The sequence below is a fragment of the Aphelocoma coerulescens genome, chromosome 4, assembly GCF_041296385.1.
Source record: "Aphelocoma coerulescens isolate FSJ_1873_10779 chromosome 4, UR_Acoe_1.0, whole genome shotgun sequence".
In the NCBI taxonomy this organism is placed as follows: Eukaryota; Metazoa; Chordata; class Aves; order Passeriformes; family Corvidae; genus Aphelocoma; species Aphelocoma coerulescens.
In genome coordinates this window covers 36,153,500-36,166,584 of record NC_091017.1, presented here as the reverse complement: position 1 = coordinate 36,166,584, position 13,085 = coordinate 36,153,500, and the positions used below count along the sequence as shown (strand labels likewise).

Here is a 13,085-nt window from a genome sequence, read left to right as displayed (position 1 = left end):
TGAGTCTCTTTGACGATCCCTGTAGGCTCCAGTTCTGCTGTATTAATTGAAGCTTAGTGCAGTAGCATATTTGGCCTCATAAATTTTAGAAATGCTGCATTTTTATCGAGTAGTACTATAACCTGAGATACATTTTCATTTTCATTTTCACTAATCGCTTCTTTCATGGGGGAAGACGTCGCCATGGTGAAACCTTTTAATTTATTTTTTTCCTAGGAACACATCACAGAAGAACATTAGGAAAGTGTAACTAACTCCTTCCTTTATAATGCTTGCTGTGCAATACATCTTTGAACAAGTTACTAACATGTGTCCCTCCTTGTTAGAACACATCTAACTAAACTCGTGCACCTACCTTGTAGGGGTGTTTTGAGGGCTGGAGCTTGTAAAGTCCTTTTGAGGATGCAAAGCATTATATGAGTATTGAGCACTAATCTCAGCCATGTGGACAAGCGGCGCACATTCGAAGTAAAAACCTTTCTAATAACGTCCATCTGCATCTTGAATACAAGAAAGAAATTGTAAGACAGCCTGTCAATGATCAAGGCTTTTTCATGCAGCTCACCCTACTGTTTGGCAGCCGGCCAGCTCAGAGAGCCTACAGAGGAAAATGGCTCCAAAGGAAAAAACGAGCATGTTAAGCAGAGGACAGCTTTTGTGAAGGGTGAGAAAAAACAAGACAAATACCCTCGAAAGTGCTCTCTGGTACATGAAGGAATGAAGTGAGACAAACTGTAAGGAAGAAACTACGGTAGGCAGGAGCCTCCTCTTCTCACTAAAGATAACTCAAGCCTGTTTGCACTAAACTGCTGAAATAAAATACATTTCTACTTCAGGACCAAGCCTGCTTTACATTAAGGATGTTTCTTTGTAGAGAGGCTGGGAGAAGCCAGGGAAGGATTTATTTGGAACTGCAGCACCTAAACCAACCAAGAATGCGTGTCAACCTTCAAAACTCTATTAATGGTATCATAAAGTCTTTAAAAATATTTTGTGAGGCAATGCAGTAGGATCTGAGCATCCTGAGGGGATCTGAGCAGCTCTTCTTCAGATGGAGTGTTGCCAACCTTTTTCTTCAGTGGGACTTATCTCACTGGCAAAGGCACTTTAGCTCAGGGCACTGGCTCCCTTCTGTTACAAGCCCCTGTGCAGAGTCATCAGCAAATTCTTCTGCCTGATGTATATATATACACACATATATGTATCCAATGTCAGAATTAGCCCCCTTACTTCCTCTCACCAGTCATCTACGGATTCATTTCACTCAAGCTGTGCTCCAGCTGTACAGCATTGCAATGCTGCAACAAACATATGGAGTTTCAGCCAATAGTCCTCCTTCACTTCCTACAGGCTTTTAGTCTCTTTTTCCCTACAGTGCTTCATGCACTACCTCAGATGCAGCAATGTTTAATTAAAGTAAAATATGGAGGAATTAAACTAATAACAAGAAAATCTTAATCTATCATCCTACCTTTAGAGAATTTTGTATGGAAAGATTTCCAGTCCTCCATTAAAATGTTTACCTGCAAGAGATTCCTCCTCTAATGAATCATGATTTACATTTAGATAGTACCTTTTATTCTGACAGCTTGTCTTTACTGAAAAGCTAATTCCAGTCATGACTCCTGTGTAGCCTTTCATTCAAATTCCTGCCATATAGAAAGAGCCCAAAACTAAATATTTAAGCGGCTTTTAATTCACATTATCTTGCCACAGATCAATTTAGCACAACTCATCAACTGCTAACATGATCAATAATTAATGTGGCTGCAGGTCATCTACTTCAGAGTTCTGTTAGTCCTTGTAATGTCTTCCTGCAGTTTGCTCCATGAGCCCACGGAGAACAGGCCAGCTCTTCCATGGCTCCCTGGAGTGAAATCCATAGAGGAGCTCAGTCCACTGAAAACAGAAATAAAAAACCCAAGGAACCAAACCAAATTAAAAAAAACCCAAACCCCACACCAAAGCAAAAGACTTTGAATACAGTCTCAGAAGTGTTCATGATCCAACAGATGAGCCCAGGCAAATTTTCCTACTGTGGTGTATTGTGTTACTAATGCCAGCATTTGATTTCCTGACCTCCCCCTCTCCACAGTAGAGATGGCAAAAGAGCACATGTCCACATCTCAGCTGTTCTAGTCCAGGGCCTGGCATCTTGAGCCAAAGTCTTTGCAGCTGAAATTGAGATGCCACACTGTGGACTGAAACAAAACTATTCACCTAGGTGTGGATATATGTTGTTCATTTTGAAACTCTTTTAAAATAAAATAAACACCTAAGCCTGTGTCTTATATCTCCCTCCATCTCTGAAACAGACCTCTCCAGCAAGACAGCTTATTTGTTAAGCCTAAGGAAGCCCTCATGTCCACCATGTGGCTGCCTCAAAACTGCATGAACTTCTGAAATATTTTTTACTGACATTGCTGTTCTTGTTGCTGCTGAGATTTTTGAAATCATGTGATTTAATCAGCAGTACAATGACACAGCAGTTTTATTTTCCCATCTTCTATCTTTCTGTGACTTTTTAGGCTTTTCTACACGAAATACAAGCATGCCAACAAGAAGGGTGATCTTTTACTTTCAGAATGAGAAATGCACCATCAATTGTGGAAGAAGTTTGCATAGCATAAACACAGACAACAAAATAAAGGTTATCCCCCTTCTTGTATGAAAATCAGTACCGACATAAGCACACCTAACAAGCATGGCATCCCTTGTGTAAGTATAACACCTCTTCAACTGCACTCTTTCCAGTGGCTGCACTTTTTCATGAAGACAAGGGCTTGAGGATGAAGACAGTATTTGAGCCTGCCTGGGTGTGCTGTAGCCCAGCACAGCAGTGCAGATGACCATAGCAGATGACAACAGGAGGCTGTGCCCAGGCCCTGGAGGTGCCTGGCAGAGGCTGTGTGCACTCGCAGCTCGGCATGACAGAGCACGAAAAAATCTGGCTTGTGGGAAAGTAAAGGGAGGAGGAGTGAAAATGGGAGACCACACTGGGAAGAGGAAGTCAGACTGAGGCAAGTCACACTGGGAGGAGCAGCTGGAGGGTCAAGAGAAGACAGCAGCAAAATGCTGGTGAATGAGTAACCCTTGGTGATTCAAAGCCAGTGTCCACCAGCTCAGTTCTTATTCAGAAGATCAGCATGTGCCAGTGGGCATGCACAGACAGGCATTGCCAATCAAATGCTCTGAAACTGCCCTGTAGGGATGTTTGGGGAAGACGATTAACGTGACAATAGCGAGCTTCCTACAAAAACCAGAGCTGCCACATATGTTTAATTAGAGTGTAAGGAACACTGATATCCTTGATTATCCATTGATTAGAAGTTTATTTCAGATGTGGTTGGAAATATACTGGTAATCTCTTGCTGAGCATTTTTAATATTAAATGTAGTATTGCTGAAGCATTGAGGATTTTGTACTGTGCCATTCCAGTCCCTTTAGATTCGCACACATAGAAATGGCTTGTGCCCTAAGGTGGTTACAAGTGAAAAAGAAATCAGGAGACAACAGATGGAACCAGCAGCTGGAGGATTGGCAGAAGTCAAGGCATCTCTGACAGGCATGCCAGACAGATTTTTGTTTGGGGCTCCTTTGTTCCATATCTTTTGCCAGCACCAAAAAACCAAATACCAAATCTCAACAAAATTACTCAGTGAACCACAGAAAAAGTAACTCTAGAAAAAGACCAGATCACTTTCATGGAGTGGAAGACCCTGAAGAGCCACAGGTGCTGCCCAGGATCCACCTTTTCAGACAAAGACCCCCTGAAGCAGCAAAGAAGCAGCTGAAACCCAGGAAGTCAGGGTCTCTACAACTCCAGTTTCCTGAAGACAAATAATTTAATTGTAAGGAGGCAGTCTCCAGCAGACTTATTAAATGCAGGGAAACAGATGTGAGCCTCACGTGGAGGTTAAGATGAGGCAGTGACACAAAATGTATGTTAAAATGGTACCACAGCCTGTTTCACTGGACAGTCTGATCCCTAAAAAGAAAAAATATAATTTTGATGTTTACATTTTTCGTATCAAGTATCTGGGTATTTTCCAGCCACAAGGGATTATTTATTGTGTGCTAGGCACATAAAGGCATGCACACCTAGGGACAGTAACATGAACTGGATGCTTTTTCAACGTGGAAGCTTTTATGCCTTGCCCAGCAGTTCTCACTCATTACTTAAAATGTGCCCTGCACTTCCATATTGAAGAAAAAGCCCTGGCAGTGTTCAAGGAGAAAATGAGGTTCTGCTCCAGGGGCTGAATGAAAACCTCCTGCTGGGCATCAGCAAGGATTTCTCATGGTTTCTAGTTAAAAGCAGCTTCAGAAGTGTTATCCTACTACAGTTCCATTTGAATTTCAAATGTACAAGTGTAAAAGAGCAGAACCCAGAATAAAATTGATGGGCTAACAAAAATATGTACCTTTATTAAAAGCATTTGTATGTGTTTTGGAAACTGCTTTTATATTATAGTGATGGTCTGTGTATAAACTCATGCTAATAATGATTTTATTTGGAGACTGATACGTTTCAGTGTATTTATATCTTGTAATAATTAAACAAGAATTTTACAAATTGTACTTCAATATTCTATTTCGGTCTTAAATACCAAAATACTACAATCAATATCTGGATAGTATAAACTGAGTTGTAATACAGTATATGTGCTCCAGTAGCACTGAACGTATCAGTATGTGCTCCTCAAGCAATGCACAGCAGTAGCTTCTACTACTGAGGGACAAGTCACAGAAACATAAAACCTGCAGTTTGGGGTCAGATTAAGAATTAATATCATCTAATATCCTTGCTAGAATTGCTCTTAAATCTCATGCACAGGTTTCTACCTTGCAACTTCTATGTGCCAAAAGGTGGTTTAATTTAGCTACGAACTGTGTGAAAAAAAGAATTTTCTTTGGTATTTAAATATGTTTCTAGGAATTTAATTCTAGGTTTTGGCCTACGAAACATTGCAACTGCTCCTTATTCATCTTCAGAAAAGTCATTATTTAACATCTCTCTACCACACCCTTTTCAGTCATTGCTGAGAGATAACATAACATTTCCATAACATTCAACTTCCTGAAAAAAAATGAAATCAAATACATTGAATTTTGATTCTAGATTACTGCTACTTCTCAGTTGTTAAGATTAGCAGGATGGCACAGCTAGATAAGTACATCCACATCAACCCCCCTCTGTATCTTTTCTCCTTTTAACAGATGAGATTGGTAAGACTGGGGAATCAGAACTGCACACGATATAGGTTTGATAAGATATAGGTGTAGCACCAACATATTCAGTGGCATAATATCTGGAGGTTATGCTGAATTGTCTGTTCACTAAAAGCCTACATGATACTGTCCCCACTTCTTGTCAGAAGGAGCCCACAGTGGTAAAATTGCAGGGTGTAAGTTGTATAAATAGCACCCGGAGATGAAAACAGCCTGTCAGTTTACCTACTCAACTCTTCTGCAGCATTGTTAATACCATTAAAAAAATTGAGCAAGCTTCAGAAAAGTGTCAAGCTGGATAACCTTATTTCAATCCAACTACTGTGCTGCATGCTAAGAGGTTTTCCTACCAAATGGCTTTTTTACCTTGCTTTCTATCTAATGTCACGGTAAGGCTGCTGTTATTCTCACTAGATGGTGGATTACACTCTCTTAGGAGCATAGGTTTTCTGTAGAAAGCACTTTTTCTGAGAAACTTATCTTGGGAAGTGCTTTGGGCCCTTCTTGCTGACTGTCTTTAATCCAATAATGTCACCACAGTATTGTGTGACACAGGCATCGCTCCTGTGAAAGATTTGTGCCAGGCAGTTCTGAGACAAGAGGAATAGTCAAGGTTATTTTTAAAGCACCAGAAGTAACTTAATCTCAGCAACACGATCGCTAATCGAGAATGCACAGCTTGCTATTAGTGACACTGATACCTTGTAAAAGGAAAATTCACCTGATTATTTATAGAGTTCTGTTGCATGTAGTGAAGCAAGTGTGTTACTGCAGATTTACAAGTTAGCAGACTGGTTCCTAATTAGCATATTATTCATATGCAGCGTAGGACTCTTTAAAGAACCAAACATCTATGTTCAAAGTTCCTAGTATTCCAGATAGGCCTATGCTTACTGTTCCATTTCCAGTGGTTTAAAGATAAGAAGATTACATTTTTAAATCCCTTAAATAATTCCTTAAAAATAAAATGGGATTTATTTATGTAATAGTATCTGTAAGCTTCTTGGTTCCGATTGCAACAAAATATATGACTCCCTAGTCATGATCCAATTTTTTAAAAAATAATGCACTCACACACCTCCGCAGCTGTGTCCTAGAATTTCTACTGATCTCCAGATCCAACTGACAACCCTAAGGTCAAAAGGGGCTTGACCTTCTCATATAGCCTCAGAAACCATCTTCTCAAGGAAGCAAAGATGGTAAACTAAGTAATAAACCTGACCAAGCAGGACTTATTCACTATATCATTTCTGTTATTCTCATAGAGGATCCTGATTAACTGCCTGAAAGACTGTTAGCAGACAGGAAGGTAGAGCTTGTTTTTATTTCTTGTGCACTTTTCCAACCTCAGGCTCTTAATGAAATTTTGGAAAATAACGATAAGCTAATAAAAGCAGAGTTAAATACTACTTGAAGTACAGTGCAGGTGATACATGTTACCTTTCTAAGATATCTAACTGGGGTGTTAAAAGAACACTTCTTGTGTTTTACGGGCCCCATTATTTCTATCTTCATAACATATATGTAGAAAAGGAAAGTGCTAAAGAAGAGCCATGACTATACACAAGTCTGAACTACCCTGCTCTATGCAAGTGCCACAACTGATTTGTGATGTCAGAGCCTCCAGAAGGATTATACTGTAACCCTCAAACCATCCTTCTGCAGCAGCCTTCATCTGCGGATTGCTGCAGCCCCTGGCAGTGCCCGAAGGCTTTCACCTCTCTGTGCATGCCGGCTGGGAGCAGGGCTCTGGCTGCAGCGCTCCTCGGGACAGCGCCAGCTCAGCCCTCCTGACCTTCAGCCACTTGTTCCCATCTCGCACTGTTTGTTTTGGCACAACTGTTTCTTCCCAAGGCACCCCCTGAGGCCACATGGAAAATGAGATCAGTGAACTGATCTGTGTTAAAAATAAACCGGAAAAAACCCCCAAAACATTTTACCAGGTGGTTGGGAAGCAGTTGTTTCAGAGCCCTCGGCACCCCCAGGTAGGCAGGTGGAGGGGCTGGAACTGGCCCTGCTGCACGGAAATGGCACCGGCATCCCATCCAGCACTGGTGCCTCTTGTTAGATGACGGCCTCCGGGTCGTTCTCAGAGGGGGGATTGCCACACCAAGCAGCTGAACACCGTGACTGCAGGGATTTATTCAGGAGGCTGAGATACCTTGGGTATCTTTTTCTCTAAAGATAGGCAAAAAGCAAAGGAAAAAAACAGCAGAGAGATGTGGGAACTGTTGGTGCCTATGCCGGCCCTGATGAGTGGAGAGATGTATCTGTATTTGTAGCAACGCTCGAAGTTATAGTCTGTAAGAGAAGAACAGCTTTTCATTATTTCCTTATTTTTTGTTCAAAAACTAATATTTAGCACTTTGTCTGGCTTGACTTTGCAGTTTTAAAACATAATAGAAAACCTTCTTATCAGTGATTTAGAATCACAAGTCCTGGGGCTCTGTTTTCTGAGCAGCTCACTCTTCCTGCAAAATCACAGAGTACCTTCAGCTTGTGGGGAAATTAATAGGTTCTGTTGTAAACACATGTCTAGGGCCTGCTTATGCTTTTCATTAAGCCATCATGAAATAGCTATTGCTAGATAACACCAGCTGTGGCCGTTTTATACTGGAAAGCAATCGGGATGTTGCAGTTAAACTGGAACCAGGAACTCCAGAAAAAGAAAAGTCCACACATGGAATTAATTTGAAAAGAGTTAATCAGAGAAATACCAAGTGCAACTCATGGTATTTGCTATATATTTATATGGTTTAAGTTAGGTTAAAAATGTTCATCACAGGGTGACAAGGCCAATTTTGGCCTTTATTCTCTAAAACTTTACACAAAACATGCACAACTATATTCACCACGAGTAGCAATCCTTACCACCAGCTTCAGCTGGTCACATTAACACCATCTGGGAGTTACTATTTGGCCAGTAGAATGAACTATTTCTCTTGTTGTTGAGGGAATAGTAGATTCCCTAAAGGGTGTTGTAAATTTAAGCAGTGGCTCTGTTTTTAGCAATGATTTGGTTCTGTGCTTTTAAATATGCCCTCCCAGCATATGTGCATGCTGGGGAATAAGACTGCTCAGATTTACATGATTATTTATTTACATTAGTATAAATAAAATTTAATGTCCTAGCTTATAATTAATATTTCAGGAGTAACAGTGAAACAAAAGGAAAACCAGTCTCAGTGTTACCGAAACAATTGTCATTCTTACTATCATCTTTTCCCCCATTCATCTTTCTGGGAACATACCCACGGCTTTCTCCAAAAGCTTGATCAAATAAATATGTCCTTCACTGTGCCTGGAGAATCAGTGCATCTGGACCCAGCTAGGGAGCATACTGCAGAGATTTCAAGTCTGCACAGTGCGTGAGCTGCCAGCACTGCCTCTCTTTATCTGACCAAGAATAGCCACTCAAACGCCTTTGCTAAGCCAAAACTGTTGAGAGGCAGTCAGTCCCTTGGGAATCAAGCCAGGGTTTTTCCCAATGACAGATATATTCTATCTTCACCCTTATTAATGGAACATTTATAATTGATTTCCTTTGTTTACCCTTTCCCTTCCTTCTGCAAGGAAGAACAAAAGTCTAAACTTTGCTTTCTATACAACAAACATGAGGGAATTCCTTACAGAATGTTAATCACACAGTGGGAACACTGGGAGACTGCTTGGCTTTCTATTAAATTACGATTCAATTTCTACCAATTATTCAAATACATTGTTTCTTCTGAAGCCCAGACAGAAAAATAACACATGTAATTACTGTGGATTCTTCTCTGAAAAGGTGAATGTACAGCTACAGGACAGTCCAGACTATGGAGCTGAAAAATAATAGACCTGATGGAAAAATCAGGACACAAATCCAAGCTGTATTTTCTCTGGCAGTAAGGTTGGTTTTAGAGGCTCCTGGATTTTACTATTGCACCTATTGCACAGTTCACTGCCTCTGCACTTGTGCTGGTGTGACTGTTCTGAGGCTGTGCTGTAAACTGGATTAGTGAAACAATCTTAGGAAGATTTCCCCACAATCTCTAAATAACACTGAAAAATGCTATAAATTAGCAGGACCCCTTAATGAAGAGGCCTTGGAACCACATTGTGCTCTAGCTATTAACTCAGAGAAGTGGACTCAGGTAGTACCTGCTCCTCAGAGCTCAGCTGCTGATTACAGGATGCTGGAAATATGGATATGATGTTAAAGGAAGCATTGCATGGACTACCCATACTTAAATTTTAGCCCCATGCTGAATAGGATTGAATCCATCTTTAAAAGGTGTCATTCCCTGTTAACGCAACACAGTCAAAGCAAAATTGTCAACCTTTACTGAGAGGCTGGTCTGACTTTGAACTGTGCTGGAGTGATCTTTGTTTCAATTATCTCTGCAGACAGTGATTTATTTTCAGTTAATATACATCATAAGAAAACATAAGGCTTGGAAATTAAGCTCTTGCCTAGGCATAGGAGTCAAGTATTATCTATACTTGAAAATTCAGTATGATTAACTCTGAAACTTAGAAACTATTCTGGTTCCAAAATACTTCACAAAAAAAGTTCCTCTCTGTTCCTATTTTGCTTCACCCATTTTCAAGAACATCTCCATGTGAAATCTCACCCTCCTGCTTTGCACTTTTGTTTTTATTTTGTGATAACTATGATAGTTTGGAGGATGATTCTTTTTTTCAACCTCAGTCTGGATCAATACAGCTGTATCACCTAAAGCAATAGCATAAATATCAGTAGACCAGCAGGGAACTGATTTAAATCTATAGCAGCAATGAAGTAATCTGGCATCATCAGCTGCTGCTGCAGTAGGAGACTTTGTCAGCACACTTCTAATGCTTTTCCTTTTAACTAAAAACATGGCTTGTGGCTTTTTCAGAGGCCTGACCCTAATCTATGCTTTACATTCTCTCCATGTGACAAAGCTTTAGGGCAGTGCAGAAGGAACTCTGGTTGTTGTCCAAAGAAAGACCTGTCTTCCACTGTAATGATGTAATATTTCTAGAACTTTACATTTTTGTCACCAACATGGACGACAAATATTTCCTCCTCAGCTGGAAACCTGTGTGGGGTTTGTCTGGCTAAATTATATTCAAAGTCTGAATGATTAAAAAGTCACAGTTATAGAGGTGATGATGGGAATGGTAACAAGAGTGTGCCTCTCAGACAATCATGATCTGAACAATTTGGTCATACTAAATTTGGGATATCTCTTTTGAAGCTATTATCCAAGCACTTTGTAATAACCATTAAGGCAAAACTCTGCCCTCATGTGCTGTCAAGCTCTAACAGCCCTCAGTTTTGGCAGTAAAAATATCAATACTAATCTCAGGCTGCAAATTGATGCGACACAGACTTTGGTGATTGATGAGTTCCCATAACACCCTTGTCCTGTAAGCACAGGGCAGACACAGCTCGCAATCACCAGCCTTCAGGTAAAGTTTCTATCTCTCTGTCTTGCTGAAGAAAAGACCTGATTTACTTATTTATATTTGGTCCATACAGCCCATAAGAGCACAGGGCTCCTTGCAAAGATACCATTGCCTGTGCTTCAATGACCATGAGGCAGTGCTGCTGAGGCTGCTGGTGAACCTGAGCAGGAGTGAAACTCTGAGGTCAGCTCTGTGCCTCACTCTCCAGCCTAAGGAAACTCAGGTGCTCTGGCTGGGTGGGACTTGTGAGGTTTTCCAGCCAAATGTCCCACCAGCAATGGGTACAGCTTCATTTTGCTTTTCCTACACTGTGCCTTCTGGGTGTGCACCTGATTGGCCACAACAGCAACTCACTCCATAAATCCAGACCTTTCCATAACTCTGCATAAAATTCCCTGTAGACACATCCCTGGATGACATGAAAAGTCTCTTAAAATCGCTGCATTTTGTTATTCAAAGTGACTTTGTATTCAATATTTTAAATGGACATTGAGATAAATTAAACTGAATTAAAGCCACTCTAATTGTGGATTAGAATAAAATCATAGAATCTAATTTATTAAACCAAAGTCCCTTTAAATTCACATCTTCGGCCAATACATATTCATTTCCTGAACAAATTTATATAAATAAAACTGAAAGCACCATTTTAACAGGTAGGCACCCAATCAAATATGGCAAAAAGTTGCTTTTTACCAGAAGACTAATTTTGTTTCATGGCATGCCACCTTTTCAATAGCCAGATTTTTACAGCAGGAAAAAGGATTATATAACCCCCACTGCTGGAGATGCACTCTAACAAAAGGTGTAACAAGTACAAGGTTTGTGCAAAGTGGAACAGCTATATAAAACTGTTACTTTATAAGTAAGATAAATGAAAATAAAGCATACTAAAACAAGTTAGTAGCAAAAATAATTTAAATAGTGAGTTTCTCTGACTTCTCTGTCTTTAGGCCCAGATGCTATACATGACTACAGAACAAGGAAGCCTGAACATATTCCCTCCACAGGAATGACATCTCCAACGATAGGCAGCACCTAACCATTTGTGGTGCTAACCATTTGTGGTGCCCAGCCCCCACCCTTGATGTGTGTCCCCTCACAGACATCACTACCCTGGTAAAATTGGGTGGTGTGTGAGGAAACCCAGCAACTTCACCAGCAAACATTTCTAGAGTGGAGCACAGATTAAGGTGAGAAAGACTTTGTCTATGAAATTACCTGAGTTGCAGAAGGCAGAAAAAAGGTTTTGCTCTGCTTTGCAGTTTCACTCTGAATCATCCTTATGGCCAAGATCAATCAGGGACAAAGGAAGGAACAAGAGAGAACAGAGCTGATAGATTAAAAAGTGAAGCAAGCTACATGGCACAATACAATGTCTGCTTTCAAGGGGGCTGAGTGGCTGCATTTTCCCACATGACTAGAGCAGACAGAGATGCAGCAGGAGCTGTTTGAGGAAGCGAGGTCTAATGTGATACAAGCCATGAATGATCCCGCCTGGATGATTCCCAAACACTGCAGAGACACACAAAGCATCAGGTTTGCAGCCTCTGTGTGACCAGAATCCCACAGGGTTTGTATGCTCACAGATGCTTACAGACCCTGGTAATTATGCAAACCTGCATGTTAGTCAGCCTGATGCAGAACATGGGGTGCAGAAGTAGATAACAGGCTTCAGACAGACAAAATTTGTTCCCCTTTCCACTTGTCCTAGTCTTTATTTTGAACCTCTTACACCTCTAGTTACAGCTGAATTCATATTTGCAATAGGTTATAATAAATTAAAAGTTCTACAGCTTGGTTCCTGAAATAATTTAAATGTATATATGTGGATAAGACATACACCACATTTTTTCTTACACACGCGCATGCAAATTCACATGTGATTATATGGCTATATTTAACATTGTTATTTTTATAGCACAGTAGTTTTAGAAGCCCAAAATAGGCTAGGATTTTGATTTGTTTAGGGATGTATGAAAATATACTACAATTTCTTTTTCTTAAACAAGCTTTTTCAATAGTTAAGGTGCTCTTACAACATGCTGCAGCATGTCTACATTGAACACTCTATATACATCCAAGTGTACCCTTCAAAACACCAAAAACAGAGGAAGTATATAAGTTATTTGTAGGTTTTTCCTGTTATACACCACGTTGAAAACAGACATAATTCTTTAAGTGGACACAGTGAGGGGAAGGGAAATTGGTCTCTCCTGGGAGCAAATGAGCCTGCTTGGCAGGGAGGAAGCTTCCCAAGGACAGAGCAAGACCACTAGGAAAAGCAAATAGAAATAAGAAATCTTGGGAACTGGAAAACTGTGGTATAATTGGGATTAGAAAAATTAATGGAACAGCAGATGCACAGGGTCCTGAAGTAAAGGAAAGAAAAATAATTCTGGGGAGCTAGGACATTGTAC

The 13,085-nt window shown here is 40.4% G+C and overlaps 1 long non-coding RNA gene across 1 annotated transcript; it reads right to left on the bottom strand.

The window, feature by feature from the left end:
• Window positions 1–1,674: 1,674 nt before the first annotated feature.
• LOC138109029 (uncharacterized) lies at window positions 1,675–8,553 on the bottom strand. Its single transcript, XR_011150211.1, has 3 exons — window positions 8,484–8,553; window positions 7,173–7,533; window positions 1,675–1,899 (listed from the first exon to the last, which is right to left on the bottom strand). It is a non-coding gene; the product is annotated as an uncharacterized lncRNA (long non-coding RNA).
• Between the last annotated feature and the right edge of the window lie 4,532 nt (window positions 8,554–13,085).